Source organism: Ruditapes philippinarum, unplaced genomic scaffold (genome assembly GCF_026571515.1).
Source record: "Ruditapes philippinarum isolate M1 unplaced genomic scaffold, ASM2657151v2 ctg9891_1_1_1_1, whole genome shotgun sequence".
Taxonomy (NCBI): domain Eukaryota; kingdom Metazoa; phylum Mollusca; class Bivalvia; order Venerida; family Veneridae; genus Ruditapes; species Ruditapes philippinarum.
The window spans coordinates 17,338-34,590 of NW_026853055.1; the positions used below are offsets into that span (position 1 = coordinate 17,338).

Genomic DNA, 17,253 nt, shown 5'->3' on the forward strand with positions numbered 1-17,253 from the left:
AATGTTACAGCACCGAACATTTTGCAAATTAAAACAAGAGCATTGCTAGGTGGAGCATTATATGCCCGAAAGTGTTTTTTTTTTAGTAAGGCTGAAGCATTTGTAAGACATGGGAATTTAAATTTTTTACTTAAACAGATGGACAGAAAGACGCCAGGGATATAACATGATATAAGCAAATTTTTTAGGACATATAATTAATGTAATCAATATAAGCTGTAGGTTGATTAATACTCAAGTTATTGAGCGAAAACCATTTTCAGTGACCTTGACCTTGTGACCCAAAATTATTAGGGGTCTTCTACACAATACTGACAATCACCCAATGAAGTTTGAACACTGTGGGCGAAATGGAACTTTAGTTATGCTCAAGAAACCACAATTTTCTGTGTAAGGATCACTGTGACCCTGACCTTTGACCTTAAGACCTCAAAATTAATAGGGGACTTCTACCTAATATGGACAATCATCCTATGAAGTTTGAATATTGTGGGCCAAATGGAACATAAGTTATGCTCCGGAAACTGTTTTCAGTTTTAAGATAATAGTAACCTTGACTTTTGACCTTGTGACCCAAAAATCAATAGGGGTGTTCTACTCAATATGGACAATCATCCTATGAAGTTTGAATATTGTGGGCCAAAAGGAACATAAGTTAAGCTCTGGAAACTGTTTTCAGTTTTAAGGTAATAGTGACCTTGACCTTTTCTTGTGACCAAAAAATCAATAGGGGTCTTCTACTCAATATGAACAATCATCCTATATGTTTGAGTATTGTGGGCCAAATGGAACTTAAGTTATGCTCCTAAAAAAAATTCAGTGTCAAGGTAATAGTGACCTTGACCTTTGACCTTGTGACACCAAAATCAATAGGGGTCTTCTTCCCAATATTGACAATCATCCTATGAAGTTTGAATATTGTTGGCCAAATGGAACTTAAGTTATGCTCTGGAAACTGTTTTCAGTGTTAAGCTAATAGTGACCTTGACCTTTGACCTTGTGACCCCAAAATCAATAGGGGTCTTCTACCCAATATGGACAATCATCCTATGAAGTTTGTTATTGTGGGCCAAATGGAACTTAAGTTATGCTCTGAAAATGTTTTCAGTGTCAAGGTCATAGTGACATTAACCTTTGACCTTGTGACCCCAAAATCAATAGGGGTCTTCTACCCAGTATGGACAATCATCCTATGAAGTTTGTTTATTGTGGGCCAAATGGAACTTAAGGTATGCTCTGGAAACTGTTTTCAGTGTTAGGTAATAGTGACCTTGACCTTTGACCTTGTGACCCCAAAATCAATTGGGGTCTTTTAACCAATATGGACAATCCTCCTATGAAGTTTGAATATTTTGGGCTGAATGGAACTTAGGTCATGCTCCGGCAACCAAATTGCTAACGGACGGACGGACAGAAGGATGCCATGGGGTATAACATAATATGCCCGAAAAAAAGATTTACTGACAATAGATAGAAGCATTTAAATACAAGTTTTCATTCAAAATGTTACAGCAGAGAACATTTTACAAAATGAAAAAAGAATTATATTCTTACAGTCTAAAGCATTAAAACAAATTTACAGATATATAAATATAATTCTAACACATCTACAATTTTTCTAACATATGTACAGTATAAGTTAGTCTTCTACAATTAAAAATGTAATGGCATTTTACAGACTTTAAAAATTGACTGAAAAACTTGCAATGATGTTTTTGAAAAAAAAAAAAAAAAAAAAACTACAACATTTAACTAGGTTTGATCAAACAGAACAAGAATATTTACTAACATTTGGCAGACTTGAAATTAAAAAAAAGGCTTTCTTACATGTTACAAGACAAAACAGTTTTCAAAGTTTCATGAAAATCAAGGGTTGTTTAAATGTTTGATGAAATGCTACTAGCTTAATGTTTGGCCACCTACTATATAACCAAGAGTAAAAATATTTAGTACCGCCTTATTGAATTCCCGGAGGTACATCAACAAAAAAGACTAAGCATTTTCTACTTATATAAGAAGCAATAATTATTTATTTTAAAAGTACAAAACACACTTTTCTACACAAATATTACTCCGATGAAAATTAATGTCAGCAATGTAAGCAATAAGGCATAGATATCGCCGAAGATTAACGAGAGCGTGAAAATCAGAGACTCAATATGTGAAATATGAAGACTTTGTAATAAATAGTAACCATAATAACAAGTGGAAATCATATAATCATTCAAGGCCCCTGTGACCTTGACATTTTACTTAGTGACCCAAAAATCAATAGTTACGACCAATTAATATGTGATATATGAAGACTTTGTGATGAATTGTAACAAACATAATAAGCAGAAGCCATTCAGACATTTGAGGCCCCTGTGACCTTGCCCTTTGACGTAATGACCCAAAAATCAATAGGGGTCATCTACTAGTTATGACCAATCAATATGTGAAATATGAAGACTATGTGATGAATTCTTTTCAAGATAATCAGCAGAAACCCTTCTGACATTTAAGGCCTCTGTGACCTTGACCTTTGACCTAGTGACTTCAAAATCAATTTAAGTCATGTACTATAACGACCAATCACTATGTGAAGTATGACGACTTTGTGATGAATACTTTACAAGATAATCAGCGACACCATTTTGACATTTAAGGCCCCTGTGACCTTGACCTAGTGACCCCAAAAACGATAGGGGTCATCTACTAGATATGACCAATTAATATGTGAAATATGAAGACTTTGTGATGAATTATTTTCAAGAAAATCAGCGGAAACCATTCTGACATTTAAGGCTCCTGTGACCTTGACCTTTGACCTAGTGAACCCAAAATCAATAGGGGTCATCTACTAGTTATGACCAATCACTATGTGAAATATTAAGACTATGTGATAAATAGTTTTCAAGATAATTAGTGGAAACCATGTGGTCTACCGACGGACTGCCATATAGATATTGTTAACAAACAATATTCAACAACCATCTTCAGTATCAAATGGAAGTTTCAACAAAACTTATGCAAAATTTAAGCACATGTTCCATCCAAACATGTTTCTGTTCCTCTAAGATGACTAGGGAAAATCTTCTCAACAACAATATCTGAAAATAAACAAAAAAAACTATTTTACTTTTTATATATTTCACAATTTGATGAATACAGTACTTCATATTCAATTTATATTCTGTGACATTGATTAAGATATGCAATTGCCTTTAAAAGACAGACATTTATTTAGAGGCCAAATTATTCAACAAATTTACTAACTAAACTTAAGAATAATAATTTTTTATGTCTACAATTGCATATTAACTATAGTCCATATACATTTAAAAGTGTATATTGCATCATTATTTTTTGTGTAAGTTTAAGGTGAAAGACAAGAATCATTCACAAATTTCTTTATAGGGCCAAGCCATTTTTACTTAACAAAATATATGCTCTCTTTAGAGGTGATATATAAAAGAGTAATTGATCTTTAAATTTCCTCAAGACAAGAGGACTGTGATGACTAAAGAGTTTCAAATGGTTGATGAACAAAACAGGCAAAGAGAATTGTATTTGGTAAAGTACTGTCTTAAGTATCATTTTAGCACATTTTGTAGATATTGTACAAGTACTTACTTAATTTAACTGTGACCAATATATCTAGTTGTTGAAGGTAACCACTTTTATCCAAGATATGACCTGAAATAATGGTAATATTAACATTATAACAATTAACAAATGCATATTTAATGTGGTCCAAAGGAATGCTGTAGTAACTGGAACAATACTGTCTCAACCAATATCAGATATTTGATGAATATTCAATTCAAAGAAGAGAGTTCAGATAAGCAGACAATGGGGTGTGCTTGGCTTAGATAAGTTGACTTCAAATCACTTGCAACTCCCACTGCAACACTGTGTACTTTCATGTGAGGAAACTACAGTACATAAATCAAACATCTTACAGAATGTTGGTTTATCTACTCAGGTACCTGCTCATACCTGACATAATGCATGAATATACTTTAATTCACTGCTATAACTTTGATCCAGGGACTTAAGAATAGCACGCAATACATCATCTACTAATGGTAGCTGCATTAACCAATTCATTTTGAATTCCTATCATTCATGCAGAAGTTAAAACCCTAAAATCCCTTAAACACCACAACAACTTTGTACTCAATAGTCAATTCACTTACATATTCTTCTTTTGATTAGTTTGTAATCACCAGTCTCCTCCATCACATATCTATTTTGCTTGGCTCAGTTTACAGGCTTGGAACCTGAAATTGTAAGCAACTATTTTTTAACTGTTGTACCATTACAAACATATTCAATTGTGTTATAGTATAAATTTAAATTTTAGGAAAATAATAAGTTTTAGGGTAAATAAATACAGATAAATGCTAAACCTGATAAATTTCTGAAGTAGACATTGTCTAGCTTTCATTTATAAAACTTTCATTATCAATTTGGTCAGCTAACAATAAAGCCTGGCTCTTTACTGGTAGTAAAGGCGGCAGTGACCTTCGATTCCTGCTGGCCAGCAGGTTGCTTTGAAAGTCAATGGTACTGGTTACTATAGAAAATCAAATTTTGCTATGGAAGTCAATGGTTCTTATGGAAAGTCTGTAACTGATATGAAAAGAAAAGTCAACAGTTGCTGTGGAAAGATAAAGGTTGCTTAAATTGGAAGATAAGACACTGGTTGCTATGGATTCCACTGGTTACTAAGAATTAAGTTGATGCTGGTAGAGATCATAGGTACAATGTATGTACTTAAGAAATTTATTTCAATGGTTATGGAACTTCCAGAAAATTACTGGTTATTAAGGGAAGTAAATTTCATCATGGAAAGTCATGGTTGCTATGGCAGTCTCCAACTGGTATGAAATATCACTAGTTGCTATGGAAAGTAAATGGTTGCTATGGGAGTCATTGGTTGCTTTGTAAAGTCACAGATTGCTATGGCTGTCACTGATTGCTATGAAAAGTCACTGGTCCCAGTGTCATCATTCCCCCCCCCCCTACTTTCTTAATGGTGCCAGTACCAAACAAATGAGGAAAAAATGTATCACATGCACTCAAATTGAGAATTTAACACAAGAGCTGTCCGTAAGACAGCGCGCTCGACTTTTTTATTGCTTGCCAATAAAAAAAGTTTTTGCAGTAAAAGGCAATACAAGAATCTCTGTATTTTTAAAGTGAACAATGGCCATGAGCATTAAGATATCTAGTGAAGAATTATTTTACTGAATTGTGTGATACCCTTGAACACTGCAGGTTCAGTGGATAGGAATGAATTTTTTTAGATTTTTTAAGTTTTTTAGTGCTTGCCTATAATACAAAACATTGACAGTTAAGGGCCATAATTCAAATAAAATCTTTGACAGAATTACCTTCTCCTGGACATGTTTGGGAATCATGATTGTAAACAAGTATTCCAACTTTCAAATTAATATCTCAAACAGTTCAGTCAAAAAGTGGACTGGTACTAAAACTTAACCAAGATTCTAAGTCGATAAAAGGCCTTAATTTTTAAAACAAATCCTTGACAGAGTTACCTTCTCTTGCGTACAGATGGGGGTAATGATGTGAAATAGCATTAAAAGTTTCAAAGCAATATCTCAAAGGGTTAAGGCAATAAGTGGATTTTACCCATATTCAATGTATTTTCTAAGTCAAAAAAGGGGCATAATTCTGTCAAAAACCTTGACAGAGTTATGTCCTCTTGTCTGTTGATGAAGGTCGTGATGGTAAACAAGTATGGTCAGTTTCAAAGCAATACCTCCAATGGTTTTGAAATAAAGTGAGGTGGTACAAAAAACTTAACCAAGCTCAATACACTTTCTAAGTCAAAAAAGGGCCATAATTCTGTCAAAAACCTTGACAGAGTTATGTACTCTTGTCTGTAGATGGAGGTTATGATGGTGAACAAGTATGGTAAGTTTCAAAGCCATACTTGTAATACTTCTGAAATAAAGTGGGGTGGTACGAAAAACTTAACCAAGGTGTGACGCCAACGCCGACGCCGACGCCGGGGCGAGTAGGATAGCTCCCCTTTTCATAGAAAAGTCGAGCTAATAATATGTACCAAGCATTTGTGGTGAATTTTCTAATCCAGGGAGACATTAGTACTATGCATAATATACACTTTTAAACCATGTTTTACAAACAATAAGACACTTAAATCTAATGAGTCAACTTGTTTTCCTATTTGAATATTAGAAAACTCATAGTACATAAATTATATAAATGTTCAGGAGTAAATAATATACTGGGTACGAATATGGCAATATGGGTCATGTGGTTAGATTTGTTCTTTCATCACATATCACTTAACAATATGGAAAAGCTCTGCCATTACTGATTTTTTTTACCTTTCAATTTACGAATTCTTGTAGGGAATTTTCAACTTTGACCCTAAGGGCAAAAAATTTCTAAGCAATTAAACTAGCTGTTACAGTTTCCACATAAGCTTAGCTTGATATTCTAACTACATGTACATGTTTTTTGTATTACTCAGAATATATGCTTTATCTTATAGTGTAATAGAATTTAAGGTATTAGGACCCTAATGGGCACTATCAGGAACTGAAAAATTGACATCATATTCAGTCAGATGTATTACCTTAAAGTACACCTGTATGCAAAATTTAAACAAAGTTTACCGTACGGAAATCAAGTTATGGCCACTGTTCTGAACCCAAGCTAGGATGTTATGAGGGCCCTTTTTTAGAAAGTAGGAACCTTTAAAATAAATAATCTGCAATGACATTCTAATGAAAAATGTTTTCCCATTAATTTTTGGTAAGAAACAAATAGTACCATTCAGCTAACAATCCAAATAAGCAAAATTATGGTTTCTACTTAAAATTTATGAAATCTGTATAAAAATGTTACCCTACCCCACCCATTTTTACCACGTGTCTGACCATTTTTCTACTCAGGGAGCCTAATTTAGAAAAATTCTTAAAATTTACCCAAATGAAAGTCTGTTTTCAAAGTTTCCCTACATTTTTAAAAAAGTATATTGGTTGATCTTGTAAAATATGAAATACTTTTACCGTCTAGTTTTGATTATATTACACTTTGAAAATATCAGGTATCATATTTATTACTAGATTTAGCATAATTTAGCTAATAAATACCTATATAAATTAAAAAATCAAAATTAAACACTTTTTTCTTTCAAAATGGGACATGAGAGATACATAAATAATGTTAAAAGAAAAAAAGAAAGAAAAAAAAGTTGACCCTTCTGGGGATTGAACCCATGGCCCTCATTTTCAATGTAGTTAACAGTAGTTCTAGCCTATTTGAATACTCTTCAAAGCGGAGGTAATGCATTGGGTGCTAATACCTTAAGTCAAGCCAGTACAAATTTTCTATGTCAATTGTCATCCATTAGAACCATTAGGGCACAGTCAGACATACATGTGTACAATGTATTTGAAAAAAATGGCAGCTATAATTTAACCCATTACCAGATATATACACCTTTCTATTCTAAGCCCCACCCCCCACCCTTTTGTTGTCTCAAATGGTGAAAAAAATGCCTTATTTAGGACCCAAACACTTGTTTTGTTTGAGAAATACTGTTTAAAAAAGTGACCACTTTTTCGGCGCCAGCACCCACCCCCCGGATCCAAAAGATACATCAGGGGGTTGCCAGAAGGGGTATGTGCCCCCTTCTGTTTAGGGGTTTTGATCGAGGGGGGCAGTCCCCATCATCACTTTATTTTCTGAACATAATTTGGACAATTTTAGTACACAGCAACCTCATTATTTGCAATCAAATAATCAATTTAAATAGCAAAAAGTAATCATTCATTTATATAATTATTCATTTTTTTATCAAAATTTTGGTTGAATAAACTTGTGACACCAGTGGTCTGTGTAGCAATAAGCGTATTGAAGATTGAGATTTCAATTAATTGAGTTTTGGGGATGAATTTAATTTAACAAATTAGGCTGTATATCTTGAGCTGTTGTTCATCCCTCAAGGGGAAAAATCAGTTTTAAACATTTTCCACTTTTAAAGTGAAACATTTTTGGGGTGATAAATCTGGATCTAGGAGAAATCATTAGAAATCTATAATTGTGAGGCACATTTATAAATAAATAAACTACATGTATCAAAAGTGTATAAACCTAAAAGGTCATTATGAGTCTGAAGATTAAAACATTATTGATAAAAAATTAAAACAAACTCTAAAACAAACCTGAATGAAAGGTCAATATCTGTGTATGGTTGGGGACAACTAAAACCAGACTACTAGTCTAGTCAATATACCCTAATTTGGGGTCAACCTAGAACTACTGGTATAGTAGCGTAGTCAGAGTAAGTTTTAAAACGGAAAAAATCATTACATAAAACCGATTTTATCTTTTTAATTGCAAACGCAAAATTTCGGGACTTTTTATGGTAAGCACTTAAGATTCTTTAAGTTCTTCAGTGAGGTGTTTGATAAGAATTCTTTTGCAATTAGTTCTAGGTGTATCTTTACTTTTACTGGCCTATACAACCAAACCCAGACAGCCCTGATTTAGTTGTTTAGTTTGATTTAGTTTTTTTTTTCTTTTTCCAGGTAGTTGATCTAATATCAGATGCTTTTTTATCAACAATAAATGCATGTTTTTTTATAATTAATAAATCTATTTCAACTTAATTCTTTCATAAACGGTAATCTTTTTATGTCCAGGGCAGTCATTGAATTTATGGTTTTGAATTTACTGGCCCGAATTCTAGATTTGAATTTATCCTACTATATATTTAACTACATTTTCTCTAATATTTACACTCAGACTGGCCCTAACAAATTTTCACTGGCCATGGGCCACCGGGCCAGTGCTAATTTCGATGACTGCCAGGGATAAAAAAGTCCACTTGTCTGCTGGTATTTACGAGAAGGACTGAGGCAGGAGCTTGTCCGGAACTTGACGGGTGGAAATTTGCCAATGTGCTAGACCACTTGAATTATCATAATCTATTTGTTTACATTTTACAATTGAAAACTGGAAACAAAGCTTGGTTTTAGGTTATGTATAAATTTTTGCACTTTATAAAGCTCTGTAATGTTAATTCTAACTTGGTTACAATGTGCGACCTGCATGTGCCTGACAATGTTCTATATTGATTCTGAACTTAAATTTGAAAATTTTATAAAATGTGTGGGTAAATTCCATTGTCAATGATAGGAATTTTGATTTCATATTAACCCACTGGTAGCATTATAAGTATATTGCAGGACGAGAAGAAATTTGAAGCAACTCTGAAAATTGTTTTTGATCCCAGGCCCCGTGTTCACAAAGATTTTAGGATCAGGGTCAAAATCAGGATCAAATTCAAGAACTCAAATATTTTCCATTGTTTATCCACATAGTCTAGATTAGATATATTTAATATTAATTGATAAAATTGGACTTAAAATAATATGTTTATGGAATTTTAGAATAAACTAATTGTTATTTTTTGCAAGATATTGGCATTTTATATTGATCTTGATCCTAAAATTGATCCTTATTTTGATCTGATTATTTCTGATTTTGATTTGTTATTTGTTCATTTTATGCCAAAATAGGTTTGTTTCTTTGCAAATCAGCAAAAAATTTACATTTTGAATAAGTACCATTTCATTTCTAGCACCAATAATTAACTATTAATTTTTGTTTTATAAAACAATGAAAATAAAATCAGGATCAATTGATCCTGATCTTTTCTTAGTGAACATTACATGGGTGACCTGATATTATCCCCTACCGCTACCCCCATCTCTCCAGTGATTGTTATAACCCGAAGAATATAAATAAAAGTCAATTTCCGCAATGTCATTTAGAATCTAGTATCAATAAACTGACACTAGATTCTACTAGGCAACTTTCATTATACCTCTATTGAAATGTAGATCGAACTGGTGTACTTAAAATTGGTGTAATGAAAATTGTGTAATAGTGTCATGTTGTTGTTGTTATGAATAGCTAGGCTATATAGAAATGTTGAAATGGTAGGGAAGGATGGGGGGGGGTAGTCTCAATATTTCGACTGCAAGACAGACCGATTTTATAATCTGAAATTTCATAGATGTGTCAAGGGCGACCATCATCTATATAAGAAAAAGCCCTAAAGCGTACAATTTGTTGGGCTAGGGGGGTGGCGGCGGGCCTGCAGGACAGGGCAGACCGTGAGACAGGGCGGACCGTGGCTTGAGACTAGGCAGACCATATTTGGGACAGGGCGGACAGTCACTACCTATACGAAAAATCAGCATGGCTTTTATGAAAAACAGGACCGATTCAGGCCTGTTTTGAACCAAAAATTGGCAAAATCAGGGTGAAATAGACATGGACCCTGAATTTTCAAGAAATCTCACATGGTAATTCAAGTTTTTTCTACCCTGACATCGTCTTCATTTTGGTAAAAGACGGGGTGGAGGCAGGAATATTTGCACTTTGATTTTACTGACTTGGAGAAATATAAGCAAAATGTACCCAGATATTTCAAAGTTAGAAAATTTTCAAGAACCAGTTTCAATAAAGTCTTAAACTGTTAAAAGTTCTTCATTTCCAGCCTGATTTTTCTTAGTTACTGTACAGTACTGTAGACTAGATTCTAACAACAACAAAAACTCACCAAAAGCTACAAAATGTATCCGTGTTCGTTCATTTCCCCTTCCACATCACAAATATCCCTTTTGAAGTTTGTTTTCTCCGACACATAATCTTTTTTGATGACCGAATACACAGAGGTAATCACACAACGGGGTCAACGCAGTTGATGACGCAAAATTGGACGACTTCATTTTCACGCCATTGAAGGGGTGTCCAGTCCGATGACAGTGTGTAAACGTTTTAATGATATTTCTGATGAATCAACATTTTCAATTATTCATAATTGATGGAAAAGGACAATTTAATTATTCTATAAAACCTGGGACAGAAGATATTTTAAGTCCCAGATAAACGAAAATGCTGTCACGAAAAATTGTGTCTTGCATACGGAGTACCTGACTCCCCCGTGTAAGCGTAAAGATTTGTCCGTTGCCGCTGAAACTCTTTGAAACTTCGAGCGTGTGCCTGTGTAGTTTAAAGACACGCATAGCTGAGGTTTAAAACGTGTAAATTAATGTGATCTTACAAGAGGTGCTGTAGACTTGCAGGTTGTTTCTTAAAGACTAGGTGAGTAAATTTACTAACTACTGTACATATATTCTGATATTTTTTTTAATTTTGTCATAAATTTATTTAGAATCTACAAGTAGATTTTTTTTATAGACCTAGATAGAATTGGTGAGTTTTCCCATTGATTTTACCTAAAATATTTTTAATCTTGTTATTCATGAAATAGAGTGAAATAAGAATCCCTAAAGAAAAATTGCAATATAGATCTAATATCAAAATATTTAAATTAAAACGAATCCATTTTTTTGTAATATTGTTCTTTTTTTTAATACTTTGATTTAGATATAGTCTGGCCTTAATTTTTCAGAAAGATGTACTGTAGTGGCTCAAATGTCTTATAGTCTTATCACAGTAAATACTTCAGTGACAGATCAATAATTGAATTAATTAATACATATAAACTGTAACTGAAAAGCAAATTTTACACTAAAGCACCAAAGTTACAATGAAAAATGAAGAAGTAACAGAAATAAAGCACTGAAATGATGTATTTATAAAAAAAAGTATTTGTGAACACTAAATTCCTTAATTTTGAAAAAAAAAAATCAGTATTTTTTGCTCTGAAAAAGAAAATATTTAATTTGAAATAAATTTTTTTTTTTAAATTTTTTAACATCAAGTGGACCTATGAGTTTATTAAGATAATATTTAAGTTTATATGAATTTATAACAAATATAATCTTTTGTTATTCTGTGTTTATAAACTAACGGTACAGAAGGGGACGGATGTTACAGAATTGAACTAAAAATTCTTTTTACAGTAGTACGAAACTTATCTTGTTCTTATGATGCATGATAGAGAAGTAGTAAGCTTTGCAACTGTATAGGAATGTTTCACACAACAAATAAAAATACCATTTAAAAAAAATAGAAGAAACAAACACAAAATCCATAACAGGATAATTATATAGAAAGAGGTTCAAACGATAGAGATGTTAAAAGTATCTTTGTGATTAAAATTGGTCAATTGTTAAAACATAAATTCTTTAGCCTTAAATAGTTAACAAACCAACAAACCATGTATCCCAGCCCCTCATAAAACAGTGGGATAATGGATCCTAACTCTATACACACAGAAGGGGCTGGCACTTTATTGGAAGTTTATGAGCTGTATATTTGGGAGCTGTGTAGATTGTATATTTGGAAGTGTGATATATTACAAAACAGTAGGGGTGCCAATTAAGCCCTTAGGATGATATATATTATGCTTAAAAACAGTGGGGGGGGATTACCATTTTCATACAATTTGACCCATTTAATTATTGTTAATAAGTGAAAGAAACTTGTAAGTAAAGGATAAGGTAATGATTCCTGTAATGAAAAAGTTGGAATAATTGTGAAAATTATTCTGTTAATAAACCCTTCGCAAATTATTTTGCACCTATAAATTTATTGAATGACAAATTAGTTCATTAAGTTAATTTAAGCAGTTCATGTACACTGAAATATATACACAGAGAATTATTTAAAAGTTAGAAATAATGAGATTTAATGATACTGAATCATAATGAAATCTTTTGATAATGCTGCTAACATTCCACATTAATTTACTTAAAATTTCATCAAATCGATAGAACTTAATTGCAGCAATTTAAAATCTTATAATTTTTAATGAAAATTTTTAATTGTGTATAATTTATGTATTTAGTAATGAGAAATTCTATAAGCTTCAATAAGCTTGCATACGTTTCATTCTGAAAACTTATTTACTTCACACTGTATCATATCTTTTACAAATATAAATCTTATTATTGGCGTCCGCGCCGAAGCGCGGCGCTCTTATGGAATGAGATCAGATTTTTGTGAAAGGGCGACAGCAACTTCTCGAGCCTTTTAGTCGGTCATAATAAAAGCCGAAAATTCCGATCGGTATGAGGGTGCTTGATTATTAAATAAGAATGAAATGTCGCGATATGTTACAATGAATTTTCGCAATGCAAACATTTACAAATGAAATAACCTTTTCCGTCAATAAATCGCGCTCTTCGGGGTTTTTTTATTATCATTTTGTAGTACACAGTCGGTTATCATGTCATGGTTATGTTATTGTTGTATATGTTATCCTAGAATGATCAGTTGATGACCTAAATATTCCAAAAAACCTATTTATAGATATATCTTTTTATCACTCCTATCGGTAAATGCCGGTCCCCCCTGCGAGAATTCCATGAATAATTCATGAACTGTTTCATGAACATATTCATGGACAAGTTCATGAATGTGCATGAACAACAAATGAGACTTTTTTTCGTTCACGGACAATTCATGAATCAAGATATTCATGAACATGTGTTCATGAATATATTCATGAACATTCATGAATATCTTGATTCATGAATTGTCCATGAAAGAAAAAAAAGTCTCATTTCTTGTTCATGCACATTCATGAACTTGTTCAAATGCACATTCATGAAATTGTTCATGAATATGTTCATGAACAATTCAAAAACTTCTCCCAGGGTCATCAAATAATGTGACATCACAATCAATTTTCATTTAATTCTAAGACTGCTGATTTGTACCAGCCATAAAATGCACAATAGACAGTGTTTTAGTAAAAATACAAAAACACAAAAGCCCATTACACAGGTAATGAAACTTGTTAAATACTGTGCTCATTGATTCCCTATGTACAAATTGAATTGTCATTAGAATTCACGACTTGCCAGTTTGCTCTTCAATTTATTTCTTTGACACAATTTTCCATAAGATTTTATATAGTCCATTATGTAAATACATCACTTTTTCTTCATTTTGCTAAGTCATTGTTATTTATTCCATTTTTAAGTAAGTTTGCACCGAAAGTTTGTTAAACACATGTAGAGCTTTGTTTCTGGCGGCCATGTTGACTTTTGCATTATGGGTGTTACCAAGGTCAGCCAACTCTTGTTGATGATCAGTGAGTTCATGAACTCACGAGAGTTCATGAACTGAAAATTTTTTCAGTTCATGAGTTCATGAACTGAAATTTTTTCTAACACTAAAAAGTATTCACATGGGTTAAAATTGTAAAGACAAATTTGTTTTTAAAGTTCATGATTATTGTCAGCTTGTTCATGAACATACCAAAATGTTCATGAACAGAGCAAGAATGATGCCAAAATGTTCATGAACACATCAACATGATCATGAACAGACATACATATTCATGAACTTGAATGTTCATGAATATTTGTTCATGAACATTTCTGCCAAGATGATGAACAATTGAAAGATGTCCATGAATATTCATGAACTGTTCATGAAAATTCATGAATTGATGAACATGCTTTCGCAGGGGCTCTCCCGCTCTATATTGACCAGGATTTACTAGTGACCGGCGAATAGTACCACACGTTTATTGTCCGGTCTCTCCCGATTTTGGAGTAGATGTTTGATATCGTTACAATTGGAAAAAAACAACAATAGCATGTTTCATTTTATCTATATGAGATAAAAACAATAAATATGTACACGGATTTATATGTAATATAAATCCGTGATATGTACAATAATTGAGAAAAAGGTACATTTTTTATGGTATTAAAATGACATTATCAACTTTGAAACATTTTATTTAATTATTCAATTTGTTATCCGTGTTTAGTAAAGATGCCGAGGAATTATTCAAAGTTACAAAATTAGATTTTATGAATTATTCAATTGATCGATAAATTTAAAAAAATGATAAAGAAAAATACAATGTACATGGTTTAAAATAAAACAATATTATATATTGAAAAGATAAACCATAATTTACTGACTTTTTCCAGTTAAGCTTTTACTTATAATCGTCGGTCAAAATGACAATTGAATTCTTAAAATTTATTTTACAATTTTAATAAAAAAGAGTAGTAAAAACTCAGTATTAAAATAGCACATAAAACACAAAAAAGAATAAAAGAAAAACAATATTCATAAAATTTGTATTTTTTTTAAATTTAAAATTAATAGAAAATTTACAATTATTTTTTTATAAAAAAACAATTTTTTTGTTTAAAACATGTTTCAACAATGGAAATAAAAAACCAGGGCCAAAATTTTTTAAACTAATTTAAATTTGTGAACAAAATCCCTTTAAAGGGGGGCCCTTCCGCAAATAGGGGAAAAACATGACAAAATTTAAAGGGCCAAAATGTGGGGAAAACGTTTTTGGATCATGCGTTACACTATGGTTTAAATAAATGATTGCATACATGTATATCCTTTGGGCTATTAATAACCCACGTTTTCAAAAAGAAATAACAAAGAAATTTATTCAATCTCTAGCTTTCCCAATCAATTCATAATGAACAAGGGTTCCCTTTCGCCCCGGCTCATTCAAAAAGGTTGGTAAAACATTTCGGGTGGGTTTTATAAGAATTTTCTTGTCTTTCAAAAGGTACATTTTCATCTTCACTTGCTGCATTTTCTTGCTTGGACGCCCTTTGATGCTTTGCATCAATGCTTTTCTTGTTTAACTAAGTATTTTGTAAATAATTTCATGTATAGAAAGGAAACTTTGATATGACATTTCTCTCTTTAAAACGTTAATTTGCATTATCTGGAAACAAAGATTTCTTTTATTTATTAGCAATGTTTTATTTTATTTCAAACATTTAAATGTTCATTCAAATTGTAAAAATAAATTGTGAAACGCAAATAGTAAGAAACTCCATAATTGTTGGGTATATTTCTACATTTTTCTCATAATTTATTCAATTATTTTACATTTATTGTACTGTACAAAGCATATACTTTTAAAATTATATTACATTAAAATAAAAAACCAAAAAAGAGTATGAACTATGAGCTTGAAAACATCTAGTAAACATCCGTCCTTCCCAATCCCAAATGTAACATCCGTCCCCCTGATACAATTCATTTTTTGGGTTATCTGACAAGAAATATACATAAGAAAGTCCTATAAATTTCTACTGGGTTTATAAGAAATGTGTTTGCATATTTTGATTTTAAATATGATTTGGTGTACCTATCCTTTTGTTTTATTTTCTCTCTATTTCTAACATGTTTGAAAATTTCATTTTGTGTGAAAAATAACTCAAAAATTTTGAAAGCAAATATTTTTATATCTAAGATGAATTTTTCTGGATTTTTTTTTTATAAACATTAATCAGAACACATAATATTTTAATAAAATAAAGAGAAATAATACAAATTTTATATAAACTGCTAAGATATTCAGAAAGTTAACATCCGATCCCCTACTACACACAGTCCGCCCAAGAAGATGTTATGTCTTTGAAAACAAGGTATCCTAAAAGTTTATCCTTCTCTTTCCAAAAAAATATTGTTATAGACCATATTAACAAGAGCAAATATTGGCTCTTGGGTATGTTTAAAACTTATTTTTTTGACTTTAATGCTAACAAAAATTGGCCCATTTTACTGCTTGCAGCAGGCTAAACTCAGAATCAAAATTACTGTCGGCGGATTATACGCAGGCCTGGTCTGGCATCCATGCTGGTCGCAAAAACCCATCTAATGTTGGTTTTTCATTGACACGGCTTCATTTAAAAGGTTTTATCTGTAGAATCTAAACTAGAAATTGATCTCTTTCAATGTAAGTCTCCTTTGTTATTAAAAAACAAAATTCCTTAATGTTTGATTTTTTGATTCAACTAAAGGGGATCAATTTTTCAATCCACAGGTAATTATTAAGGTTAAAGTGCTTTTGATGGTCAACTCGAGGGTTAAATTACAAACACAGCATGACCATGCAGTAATGTTGTTTTATAAGGTTACCCCAAACAAAAATCTTAAAGCTAAATAGTACCCTTTTAAGCATTCCAAATTTAATAATTAGTTTAAGTCCCCTACCAAGTTTAACTAGAGGGGACTTGGAGGTTTACCTCCCCTCCTTCTGCTTGTCCGTCCCGGTCTGCATCCGTTCAACAAAACTGAATCCGAGAATAAACCCAAAAAGTTTTGAAAAATATTTTTTATGAAACTTTGATATAGGGTTAAAGAATGGCAAAAGTCTGAAAGATAATTAAATTTGCAAAAGTTCCTTTTTTATTTTTTTCCCATGTTTTGAAAAATTTGGGGTTTTGCCTTTTGGCGAAAAAAATAAGTCCCTGAAAAATAAATAACTAAATTTTAACACATTTT

The 17,253-nt window shown here is 32.0% G+C and overlaps 1 long non-coding RNA gene across 1 annotated transcript; it reads right to left on the bottom strand.

Moving 5' to 3' along the window:
• Nucleotides 1–645: 645 nt before the first annotated feature.
• LOC132732761 (uncharacterized) lies at nt 646–10,852 on the bottom strand. Its single transcript, XR_009626091.1, has 4 exons — nt 10,616–10,852; nt 4,182–4,265; nt 3,616–3,678; nt 646–3,092 (listed from the first exon to the last, which is right to left on the bottom strand). It is a non-coding gene; the product is annotated as an uncharacterized LOC132732761 (long non-coding RNA).
• Nucleotides 10,853–17,253: the final 6,401 nt, after the last annotated feature.